General features: G+C 40.9%; 1 long non-coding RNA gene across 1 annotated transcript; it reads left to right on the forward strand.

The window, feature by feature from the left end:
• Positions 1-440: 440 nt before the first annotated feature.
• LOC142160447 (uncharacterized) lies at positions 441-12902 on the forward strand. The gene is made up of 3 exons (XR_012693229.1): positions 441-583; positions 1439-1507; positions 10351-12902. It is a non-coding gene; the product is annotated as an uncharacterized LOC142160447 (long non-coding RNA).
• Positions 12903-13498: the final 596 nt, after the last annotated feature.

The raw sequence follows: 13498 nt of genomic DNA on the forward strand, positions 1-13498 counted from the left end.
GGAATTGGCTGCAAGGGATGCACAGATCGCGGTTCTCCAAGACAGTCACTAATGAGATAGGGATGAACAGCAGTTAGTCAGACAGGCCGAGGTCAAATCCAGGTTGGCAATGTGGTACCAAATCAGGAGACAAGAGAGTAGTCAGGGAAGCCGAAGTAATGCTAGAGAGGTTGTAAGTCCCAAATCAGGATCCAAGGAGAGGGTAAAGAACAAGCAAACCAGGAACACAGAGGTGCTGATAACAGGAAACAGGAATGCTGGAGTCAGGTGTGAGCCTAATACTCTGGCACCCTAATGGTGCCAGAGACAGGTTTATATATTGATAGAGATCTCCTCATTGGAGCAGGAGGGATTGGGAGGAGAGCCCTAATTGAAGAAATCAATGCCACTGGCCGTCGCTGAGGCAGAGAAGCATCCCCCGCTGCTAAGCAACAGGGACAGACAATAGTCCCAGAGAGAGGGAGAACTGGTTAAGTCCCGTTGCTAGGCAATGAGGCACTTGCAAGTGGAAGAGGTCGGGCTTCTGTCCCCGGCAGCAGAGGAACTGTGAGATCAGCGCCTGACAATTATTTATGTTTTCATAGTATGTATTATATATTTATGTACTACATTCTCGCCATACCCTCCTCACTAGACCCCTCACACCTTCTCCTATCCAGCCCTCCCTCCTGTTCTCTCCAGACCCCTCACCCCTTCTCTCCAGACCCCCTACTTTGAAGTCCTCGCTCCTGTTCTCCCTAGACTCCTCACTCCATTCTTTCTAGCCCACTCTTCTCACCAGCCCCTGCAGTAATTTAATTTCCTGAGCTTCTCTTCTTCTTTCTGTATCTTCTTTCTGTATCTTTTTACTGTGTTCTCTTGATACTCCTTCTTCTTCTGTACCTGCTCCTCGTCTCCTGTATTCTGACAGCATCCTGACGTCATTATATGCACATCAGGATGCTGCAGGAGCAGGGAACCGGCACCCTCCTCCTTATGCCGGCTCTCTTTCAATGGTCCTGTGGAGCTGCCACCACAGGACTACACTGCCACTTCATTGGTGGAGACTTGGCATGTAACGGGCGGGCATTAGTTGCACCCCCAGTGGGCCTTGTGCCCTGGATGTTCGCACTACCCTCATTACGGCCCTGGCAATGGCGGTACTATATCATTCCTTCACAGCTTCTGGTGACCGGCTCCTCCCTGGCTATGCAGAGAAAGCACGGAGATGAGACAGCTGTCAGAACAGAATCTGTTTGAGCATTGGCGGCAGAGAGAGCAGCCAATGATAGATGTCTCCTCATAGCGCATATATAACTCTTTATTTCTCTGACATTGATCTCTGTACTTCTGGTGGCTGGTCCCTTCCCCGAGGCATTTTTCTATATGCTACAGATTCCTTTCTCCCTCCCTCTTCTCCCATTTATCCTCCTTCTCCTCTTTTCCCTTTCCACTTCAGAGACTAAAGTAAGCTGCTAGAGGACAACTTGTCCATGAGTAGATCTCTGCTGTAACAACTGGAGAGCTGGTAAGTTTTTGGGGAGCTGGTGGGAGTATTAAAATTATATTGGGGCTAGTGGTAGTGGTAATGTAATATAGGGTTGATGGAGTTATTAATGCAATATGGGGTCTATATTGAATATTGGGCTAATAAATTAATGTCTGGGCTCTGTGGGTGAAATTTGAATATTATGAAAGTGAGATGGGAGCAGGTTGGGGAGAAATAGAAAAAGCAATAGAAAGGAGAGCGCAAACCATCAAGTATATCATAAAAATACACAATTTATTGGATACATATGTGATCAATACTCAAAGTAGTTTGTAGATAAAACACATTGATTAAACCAATAATTTGGAATAAAACCCAAAAATGAGTATTCGTTAGATTAAAATAGAATAGAATAATCAACAGCTGTTAGATGCTCAGATTCTGATCAATAAGATAATTTAACCAGGAGTTATGGCCAGAAAATGTATGCAATATGGTACCATATGTAGAAAAATCACACTTCAATTGCAAATATCCGTAACACAGACTGAAGATATTAGTGAATGATATTCTAATCCTTAATCGGCTCAATCGGTAAGTATGAAAAAGTGTCCACTGTATAGGTGTCCGGTTAATATACACACTAATAGGTGTAATTAGCACCAATATAAAACAAGCAGGTACTTATCTACTTTTGTGAGCCCGTGGATTTCAATTCAACACAGTCAGTCCCGATATAATACTTCCAGTGCGATGCAGGTGATCAACCTGAAACGTCCTGAGTTGTACGGCAATCCAAATAAACCCCGGGGTTATTAACTGGCCAATGCCTGGTAAATGTTACTCCTTAATTGTATCACCTGACGCGTTTCTCTGCGTTCAGCCGTTTCATCAGAGGTAGGTAAGATTAGAAGATCTAACAGCGCTTGTTTAAATAGATAGAAAATGGTCACATGATTGTCAGCTGATTGACTGGGGCTGTCTCCCGGCGTATCAATCATCTCGGAAGCTCCTTGATTGCCTGCACTCCCGATCACATGACCTAAGAATATGTATCTCGTCTACACATATATATAATACCAAGTAAGCAATCTTCTTGTAAATAAAACAGCGGTATACATTTCAAATTATAACTATCCTTTTTTCTGTTATTATTTCAACCTAACATGATCCACAGAGAAAATACAAAAAATAAACATGTTTATGTTTTTGTGTATATGACCATTTTCTATCTATTTAAACAAGCGCTGTTAGATCTTCTAATCTTACCTACCTCTGATGAAACGGCTGAACGCAGAGAAACGCATCAGTGGATACAATTAAGGAGTTACATTTACCAGGCATTGGCCAGTTAATAACCCCGGGGTTTATTTGGATTGCCGTACAACTCAGGACGTTTCAGGTTGATCACCTGCATCGCACTGGAAGTATTATATCGGGACTGACTGTGTTGAATTGAAATCCACGGGCTCACAAAAGTAGATAAGTACCTGCTTGTTTTATATTGGTGCTAATTACACCTATTAGTGTGCATATTAACCGGACACCTATACAGTGGACACTTTTTCATACTTACTGATTGAGCCGATTAAGGATTAGAATATCATTCACTAATATCTTCAGTCTTTGTTACGGACATTTGCAATTGAAGTGTGTTTTTTCTACATATGGTACCATATTGCATACATTTTCTGGCCATAACTCCTGGTTAAATTATTTTATTGATCAGAATCTGAGCATCTAACAGCTGTTGATTATTCTATTCTATTTTAATCTAACAAATACTCATTTTTGGGTTTTATTCCAAATTATTGGTTTAATCAATGTGTTTTATCTACATACTACTTTGAGTATTGATCACATATGTATCCAATAAATTGTGTATTTTTATAATATACTTGATGCTTGGCGCTCTCCTTTCTATTGCTTTTTCTATTTATGTATGACAGATCCAGACTCTGTCTTAGGAGAGCTGCAGCATTAAGTTATACTAAGGGTAAATTGCAGCGCCCTACAATTGTATTTTTGTCTATCTATGGGGAGAAATAGGCCTATTTATTAAATGGAAATGCTATTTCATGTCATCAGCTGGTATGGGGAAAATAAGTCTGTTTATTAAATGGGAATACTATTAAATTAATGTCAGGGCTGGTGGGTGGAATATGTTTATTAAATGGAAATACTATTAATAGTGTATTCCATATAATGGGGAATACACTATATGGATAAAAGTATTTGAACGCTTGACCATTACACTAACAGGGACCATAATGACATTCTATTCAAATACATATACTTTAATATGGAGTTGATCCCCTTTTTGCAGTGATAACAGCTTCCACTCTTCTTGGAAGGCTTTCCACAAGATGTTGGAGTGTTTCTGTGGGAATTTGTGCCCTTTCATTTTGTAGAACATTTATGAGATTAGGCACTAATGTTGGCCTGGCTCGCAATCTCCATTCCAGTTCATCCCAAAGGTGTTCAATGGGGATGAGGTCAGGGCTCTGTTCCGGTCAGTGAAGTTCTTCCACACCGAACTCATCAAGCCATGTCATTGTAGTCCTTGCACTGGGTCACAGTCATGTTGGAATAGAAAATGGCCTTTCCCAAACTGTTGCCACAAAGTTGGAAGCATAGCATTGTCCAAAATTAATTGGTATGCTGAAGCATTAAGATTGCCCTTCACTAGAAATAAGGGGCCTAGCCCAAACCCTGAAAAACAGCCCCATACCATTATCCCTCTTCCACCAAACTTCACAGTTGGCAAAGTGCAGTCAGGCAGGTAACGTTCTCCTGGCATCTGCCAAACCCAGACTCGCCCATCTGACTGCCAAACAAAGAAGCTTGATTAGTTACTCCACAGAACATTTACACTGCTCCACAGTCCAGTGTCAGTGTACTTTACACTACTCCATTCATGCTTGGCATTGGTCTTGGTGATGTGAGGCTTGCATGCAGCTGATCGGCCATGGAAACCCATTCCATTAAGCTTCCACCACACTGTTTTTGTGCTTACATTAATGCCAGTGGAAGTTCGGAACTCTTCAGCTATGGAATCAGCAGAGCAGTGGCGAGTTTTACACCCCATGCGCCTTAGCAGTTGTTGACACGCTCTGTGATTTTACATGGTCTTCTGCTTCATGACGGAAATGCTGTTGTTCCTAAATGCTTCCACTTTCTAATAATATCACTTACAGTTGGCCTTGGAATATTCAGCAGGGATGCAATTTCACGAACCGTCTTGTTGTAAAGGTGGCATCCTATTACAGTACCACGCTTGAAGTCACTATGCTCTTCAGAACGACTCATTTTGTATCACAAATATTTTCAAATGGAGACTGCATGGCTATTTGCTCGATTTTATACACCTCTGACAACGGGTCTGATTGAAACACCTCAATTCAATAATTAACAGGTGTGGCCAAATACTTTTGTCCATATATTGTATGTCTTGTTTATTGAATGGAAATACTATTAATTTAATGTCGGGGGTCCTTGGAGAAATAGACATATTTGTTACATGTGAATACTATTAATTCAATTTTGTGGCTGCTAGGGGGTAAATAGGTAATTTTTAAAAAACAAAAACACTATTAATTTAATGTCTGGATGATTGGAGTGGAAGGAGGTGTAATTATTAAATGTGGATGCAGTGCTCTTTAATTGCATGGCAATCTAGGAAGTGAATAGTGACTAATTTCCAAACAGGGCCCCAACATTCCAGAATCCAGCTATGCAGCATCTTAGCTTAAGACACCAGTAGTCAAATCTGTGAGAACAGGTAAGAGAGAGCAGCACAATGTTGTTGGGCAATCTAATGTTTGTTAAGGGATAAGTATGCCCCCAAAGTGGTTGGTCACGCTGAGCATCATCATTTGTGGGGTGCCAGCGTTATCTCTCGCCAGGGCCGGACTGGGACTAAAAATCAGCCCTGGCATTTAAAGTACACAGGTCCACCTCAGTTCCAGCAGGAAAGAAAGTTTGCGCCGCCGCCCTGAAAAGGGCGTGGCTGCGTTGTGTTGTGGGTGTGGCCTACATGGAGCAATGATACATACATTAAAATAAAACATTACATTTATCATGTCATCTCCCCAGGCACATTATGACACTCCCAGCCCACTGTACTTATCTATGCTTTTGGTGGTGCTGACATCCATCAGGGTGCGAACTTCCTGCAGAGTGAGCAGGGAAGCTCTTTGTCTCATGAAATTATCAAATCTTGTGATACTTAGAGCTCCTTGGCTTGCTCTGCAGTCTGTGTCCTATCCAGAGACTTGGAGAAGCTATCCGATCCCTCTTGCTAACCAGAGCTGGATTAAACGCTTGGGGGGCCTGAGATATTTAAGACAGGGGGCCCCTATTATGTAACATGGTTATCATTTTAGACAAATGTTAGACAAATACACAGGCAATACTGTGTGCACCACTGTTAGTTGCATGCAGATCTGCCTTCACAAGCAGTACAGTGTGAAGTGGGACATACCTCCCAACTGTCCTTGTAGTCAGACCAAATCTCACTAAACGAGACAGTCACCAAAACTTGGGACTTCCCCACAAATTCAGGACAGTTGGCAGACTGTCCTGCTCTCTCCTACCTGAGACCTCCTACCTGTCTTGTTACTTTCACTACCTGTGGCTGCTGGTGTCTTTAGCTCAGTTGTTGCTTGTCTGGATACTGGAATGTTGGAGGCCCTATTTGGAAAAAAAATGGGTACATGCAATTTAGAAAACTCCAACCAGCCCTGGCGTTTAATCAATACAACCCATGTTTTATAATTAGGCCTCCCTCCAGCCCCAACATTAAAATACTAGTATTCACATTTAATATAAATAGCTGCTGCTGATGTTAAATAAACCTATTTCCCTTCCTCCAAAAAACCCCAGCAATAGATTAAATAGCATTTACGTTTAATAAATATACCTATTTCCAGCAACCATCACTGCCATTAAATAATTCATATTCACATTTAATAAAGACATTTTTTTTCCCAAACAGCCCCACTTTCAATGAATAGCCCCCAAACCACCCCAGCATTAAATTAAATTAAATTAAAGATACAATCACCCCATCTTAAATTGCTAGGGCCCAATATTAAATTAGCCCACATCACCCCACAAATAAAATATCACCAATTAAATAATTAGCCCCCACCTAAATGCCACCATTAAATTAAATTAATAGCCTACCTCCCACATTATATTAACATTTTCCTCCTTCCCTCATGCCTGAGCACATGCCCCCAACTGATATTATGCCACACAGTAGTGCCCCAAAATCATATTATGCCACACAGTAGTGCCCCAAAATCATATTATGCCACACAGTAATGCCCAAAAATCATTATACCACACAGTAGTACCCCAAAATCATATTATGTCACACAGTAGTGCCCCAAAATCATTATACCACAGAGTAGTGCCCCAAAATCATATTATACCACACAGTAGTGCCCCAATATCATATTATACCACACAGTAGTGCCCCCAAATCATATTATACCACACAGTAGTGCCCCCCAAATAATATTATACCACACAGTAGTGCCCAGGGCCGGACTAGGACTAAAAATCAACCCTGGCATTTAAAGCACACAGGCTCACCTCTGTTGACGAGCAGGAAAAAAAACGCGTGCCGCAGCGCATTTGCGGCGTAGCTACATTATGTTGGGGGCGTGGTCAAACTGGTGCGTTGATACATACATTATTATAAAACATTACATTTATCAGGCCCTCCCCATCCACATTACATCACCCCCCAGACACATTATGACACCCCCAGCCCACTGTACTTATCTATGCTTCTAATGCTGCTGACATTCCTGTAGAGCGAGCAGGGAAGCTCTTAGTCTCACGAGATTAATAAATCTCATGAAATTTAGAGCTCCTCGGCTTGCTCTGCAGTCTGTGTCCTGCCCTGGACTGGGAGCACAGATTCCTCCTGCTGACCAGAACTAGATTAAGGCTCGTGGGGGCCTGGGCACTTAAGTCAGGAGGGCTCCTATGATGTAATTTGGCTATTAGACACATTTTTGACAAATACACAGGCAATACTGTGTGCACTACTGTTAGGTGCACACAGTTCTGCCTTAACATGCAGTACAGTGTGAAGCAGGACATATCTCCCAACTGTTCTTGTAGTCAGACCAAATCCTGACTAAATTCAGAGCAGTTGGCAGACTGTCCTGGTCTCTCCTACCTGTCTTGTCATGGTCACCACTTGTGGCTGCTTGTGTCTTTATATCAGTTGCTGCTTGTCTGGATCCTGGAATGTTGGATGCCCTATTTGGAGAAAAATAATTAGTACATGAAATTTAGCCCTGGTGTTAAATCAATATAGCATCCACTTTTAAAATTAGGCCTCACTGCAGCCACAAAATTAAAATACTTGTATTCACATTTGATAAATACATCTATTTCCCTCCAACTAGCCCTGACATTAAATAGTATTCCCATTTAATAAATAAAACTATTTCCCTCTCTCCAAACAACTCCAGCAAGAAATTAAATAGCATTTATGTTTAAAAAATATATCCATTTCCCACAAGCACCCCAGGCATTAACTCATAATCACATTTAATAAACAGACCTCATGTGCGTGGGGCACATCAGAAAGTGTCAGTGCACATACCGTGCCCGTCTGACCATCGGCCCTTCTGGCATTTGCCAGAAGTGCCAGATGGCCAGTCCGGCCCTGTCTCTCGCCCAGGGTGCTAGAATGTCTAGTTACGGCTCTGGGAAGCTTTAACTCTGCCAAGGTTTTGTGCCATAATTGCACGTCAGATGGACAAGCATTTTTGCATTTTCACACTGCAACATGAATAACTTTTTTATTTTGCACTGTACTCTAGCACATTTTGGGCCTGATTCATTAAGGAAAAAGCAAAAAAAGATCCTAGGCAAAACCATGTTACAATGCAAGGGGTGCAAATTAGTTTACTACTTTGCACATATTTAAATACTGGCTGTTTTGTCATGTAGCACACAAATACTTGATAGCTTTGTTGTTACACTGAATTTTAAAGTTGACATGCCCTACCCCAACTATAAACTTGTCCACACATTTAAAATGTACATCCTCCTCCAATACAACTTGGTTTTGCCAAGATGCAAAGTTACTAATTTTTTTGCTTTCCTTTCCTTGTCTCCCCTTCTCGTTAATCAAGCACCCCTCCCCCCCATGATGACTCACTGTCTAAAGATTTTACCATCGGAGTACATCAAGATTAACACCTTGCTACATTTTTATTTCATGTTTTCTTTTTACTCTGGAGAACAACTATTCTTTTATATTTTATAATATAAATTTTGCACCCCCAACAATCTTGCACAGCCCCTCCCAAAGGACTTGCGCCCAAGGCTGTACCCTAATCAGCCTATTGGATGATCAGGCCCTGCCAATTCTACATTTTGCATGTTGTTTTGCACAGAATCAACAGCAAAGTTTATGTCTAAGATTTGATAGTGTAGAGCAGACATGTCACTTTTCACTGTGGAGCTGAGCATAATGTCAGGCAAGTGCCCTTTGTGCAATGATTCTTATCACTCTCCCATGTTTGCTTAGCATTACCAGGGTGTGCATGGCTGTAAATAGCAGGTTTACAAGTAACATAGCAACACCACAGTTGTAGTCTTGGCTGGAAAAAAGTGATTAGACAGGCGATATTCTCTTCTGTGATATGTCACCGCTTCTAGCAGTGTTTTTATACAAGTTTGTGTGAACAAACAATGAGCTATTTGAAATGCAAATTCCACCATACTTATACAAAAAAGAAGGATAAAATCACAATCTGAGGTTGGGAGTAGTGAAGTACTATATATGTGACTGGGGGGACATAGGCATGAAACAGTTCAACTCTTGCCAGATATATGTGCTTACCTTAAACTATTATATTCTCTGTGATTTATTTTCAAAAGCTTATCGCTCTGTGGCACCACTGCCAAGTATGTGATATTTTTATTGTTTTAATCTAGAAAAGTATAATTAGCAAGTGTCTTTAGATATACCTTTTAGGAGATGATTACTTTGCTCTGGATGCCGCTAACACTAGATTTAAAGTTGTACATATATTTGAAAAATATTTATTTATTTTATCAAGCACGTACACAATAGAGGTGTAAGAAAAATGCACCTTACATACACTTTCTCCACCATCAGCTACAATTGTTATTTCACTACACTGTTCTCATTTGCTGCCCCCAATATTTTGATTGTAAGCTCATTTGTGCAGGGCCAACTTTACCTTCTGTTTCATCTCATTGTATGTTATTTATTTGTTTCATTATCCCTTTAATGTACAGTGCTACGTAATATATTGGAGTTTTATAAATATAGAATAATAATAGCATTGTGTTGCGCTATTAATACCTAGCTCTGAGTACACACAGCTGTGCTGCAATATATCATTAGTGTTTTCTCTAAGAAGATTTGCATTAATGCTATTTTGATAAAAGATGGCAATTGCTGGTGCTGCTAAGCTGCAGGAATGATATTTGTTTACTGTGTCTATTAAACTGTTCATGATAGGATAAGTGTTGATGTGTACCAACTGTAAACCTATAGTTTTCTTTGGAAGACTACCCATAATGGCAATATAACCTGTATTTATAATACACAAATATATGATTAGTGCATATATAAAATAGTCTGGAGGTAGAGTTTTGGAACAGGAAACATTGCTGCTCCAGCAAAGCTATGTATGATGCCTCCATTCTCATCCTTAGGGGTCTATTTATGACCCCAGCGCGGTCATAAATAGATCCCCAGTGCGGTAGCCCTAAATATTTACCGCTGCAAATCCCAGTGGTACATAAATAAGCACCGCTGCAATTAAGGAGCCCTGGCATTAACCCCCTCCTCAACAAGGTATTTTCCGTCTTCACAGAAAACCTAACGCTGCTATTGAATGGAGAAAGTGCTATGTGTATACTTTCCTGGTGAGGGACCCATTGAAGCCAGATAAGCTTCAGCTGGATTCCATTGAAAATAAATTGGTACACCATCCAATTATGACCTGAATGTAGTAATGTACATGGAGCCCTACTGCTGCAGAATGTATGGGATTGAAGATTTCCCTTCTGACAATGGTGCTGCATTGAGAGAGGTGGTTGACAGCACTAGGTCTGGTTAAGCTTTCGGTGTGGGGGGCACACTTTTAAAAAATATATATATTTATTTTCTTTTTTAAACACAAGAAGATCTGTGCTGATGATGATGGATCTTACACCAAGGGGGAAGCGGCTGGAACAGTACCTGTGCATACTTCTCACTCAGCATAGTACATAAGAAGCATTAACCCGCCCTTACTGTATTATACCTACACCTGCCCTACTCATGTGCAGTTGTAAAAAGCACTTTTTCATCATAATTTGGACTTGAACTGGACGTTCTACTCTACATAACCCCCTATATACACCACTTCCGATATTATTGTACATTTGAAATCTTCTACACCTGAAGTATTAAAAGATTTGTCCATGTGAAAATATTTGACCCAGTTGCTGCATTTGCTACCAAATCAAAATCACCCACAAATTGTAAGTTTCCCAACAATAATTGAGGCACATGTGGAAAACCAATGTTATTCTTAGAACCTTGTGTCCTCTGAGACAGACCTGTTAGGCTTCGCAATAGAACATGTTCCACTCTGTTGTTATCTCCTGCCTTGATACTGTAACATTCTCCTCTCTGGCCTCCTACTCCCTACTTCAGTGTGCCCTCAATGCTGCAGATCGTCTCATTTTCCTCTGTTGCCACTTTACCTCTGCCTCCCCCCTCAGCCACAATGAGTCCCTGAATCCCTCGCTACATTGGCTCCCTGTATTCCATAGAAATAAACTCCTCACACTCTCAATCCTACATCTCCAACCTCATTTCTAGACACTTTCTTCACACCCACCTCCCCATTGGTTACCTCTTCCCACTCCTGCCTTCAGGATTTCTTTGCACTGCTTCCAACCTTTAGTCCAAAGGTTGGAGTCAGCATGGTGGCTTAGTGGGTAGCACTTCTGCCTCCCAGCACTGGGGTCATGAGTTCAATTCCCGACCATGGTCTTATCTGTGTGGAGTTTGTATGTTCTCCCCATGTTTGCGTGGGTTTCCTCCGGGTGCTCCGGTTTCCTCACATACTCCAAAAAAAACATACTAGTAGGCTGCAATCAAATTGACCATAGTCTCTTTCTCTCTGTCTGTGTGTGTATATGTTAGGGAATTTAGACTGTAAGCTCCAATGGGGTAAGGACTGATGAGAGTGAGTTCTCTGTACAGCTCTGCGGAATTAGTTCCGCAATATAAATAGCCTGATGATGATGATGTCCAGTTAGACTATCCACCAGTCTCCAAAGCTTCAAATGTGCCCTAAAAGCTCACCTCTTTTAAGACTACCAGCCCTCATCCTAATGCTGCCTACTCGCAAGCAGGGCCCTCTCTCCTAGTGTTTTTTTTAACACAATTATGTAATTTTGTGGGATGTAATTATGAAAATTTTACTCTTTTTGTATCCATGTAATTTTTTTGTTTGTTCAAATCCCCTATGTACAGCAATGTGGACCTCCTCTGGTGCCTTTTAAATTAAAGATAAAAATGTGTGTCTTTGTGAATAAACATATTAGCAATTCTGAAAGACCACGCATAAATACATGTGATGCAAACAGTAAAACAATATTATCCAAATTTCAAATATATGTATTTTAATACACAGACACTTTTGAAAGAGTGCTGGAAGAACTCATGATTTTTGCCATGTGACATGAAAATATACAAATTACTGCATAACATACATTGTTACACTAAATACTTTGCTTCTTCTCATACAGAAGTGCTGTACGGCGGTGGTACTCATATCGATGACGGACAGCCCGACATGAGTTACCCTGACATTTGCAGGCAGCAGGGAATAACGTTATTTTCAACGCCGACACCAATCTTCCTGCACTTAAAGGATGGAAACAGACGCCGCCTCTGCATTATAGAAGCCTTCCTACGAAATATGGTAGAGTGGTGCCTGTTTCCATTGCGCAATCAAGTGCAGGAAGATTAGTGTCTGCGTTGAAAGTAACGTCATTCCCTGCTACCTGCATGTTAAAGCCTCTGAATTATTATAAGTAATTTTTTTTAAACAGTCGATATGGACACTATGTCTGGGATTCCGTGCTTCACACTGAAAATGTTGGGGTAACAGATGTCGGGCTGTCCGTCATCAGGTTTCAGTACCCATCCCCTATACGTGCTGCAACCATATGGAGACATCTTATGGCCATCCAGAGGCATGTGTCCACCATGAGAAACGCTATAAAATATAGCTATAGATTGATAGTTAGACATACATCTATAGATGTCTTGGTTGCTCTTAATACATTTGTTAAGGTATTATGCTTTTAATTAGGTTGGTTATTGTCATTGTTGTTGTTAATTTTTGTGTTTATGAAATTGCATATTTTTTAAGTGTCATTGAATTCTATTAAATAAATTAAAATCATTTCCTACAATGAGCTGACATATTATTGTTCTACATTTTGAGATAGGTAAAATGTGTCATAACATGACACTAGTCTACACTGTGAAATAGACAGGTAAAATGCCTCATACTCATACCATAATACTATACTCTCATGTAAGTTGAGAAAATCTGTCATAGCCTTAACATAATGCTACTACATGGTCCAGTAGGTTGGAAAAATGAGTCATACGTATAACTAACCATGCAAACGTAAATGTAGCATATCTCTTGGAAATGAAAATGTATTGTAAAGTTGTGCTGTGAACATGTGTCATATCCAGGGCCTGATTAAGGGTTCTGGCCGCCCTAGGCTAATACGGCCGCACGCCCCCCCCCCCCCTCCTCCGAATATATAGGTGTATAGGAACACTCCTGAATATGAATGTTCAGGTGTATTCTCCAGCATTCAAATTTAGACAGATTGTGCCATTGTCTCTTACCTGTCCTTGCTCTTCTCTCTTGCAACTTTGTTATCCTCTCGCTGGCTTCTGGAAAGTTGGCGTCCTGTTTTGAAAATACAAAAATGTATTATAAT

Source organism: Mixophyes fleayi, chromosome 6 (assembly GCF_038048845.1).
Source record: "Mixophyes fleayi isolate aMixFle1 chromosome 6, aMixFle1.hap1, whole genome shotgun sequence".
Classification (NCBI taxonomy): Eukaryota; Metazoa; Chordata; class Amphibia; order Anura; family Limnodynastidae; genus Mixophyes; species Mixophyes fleayi.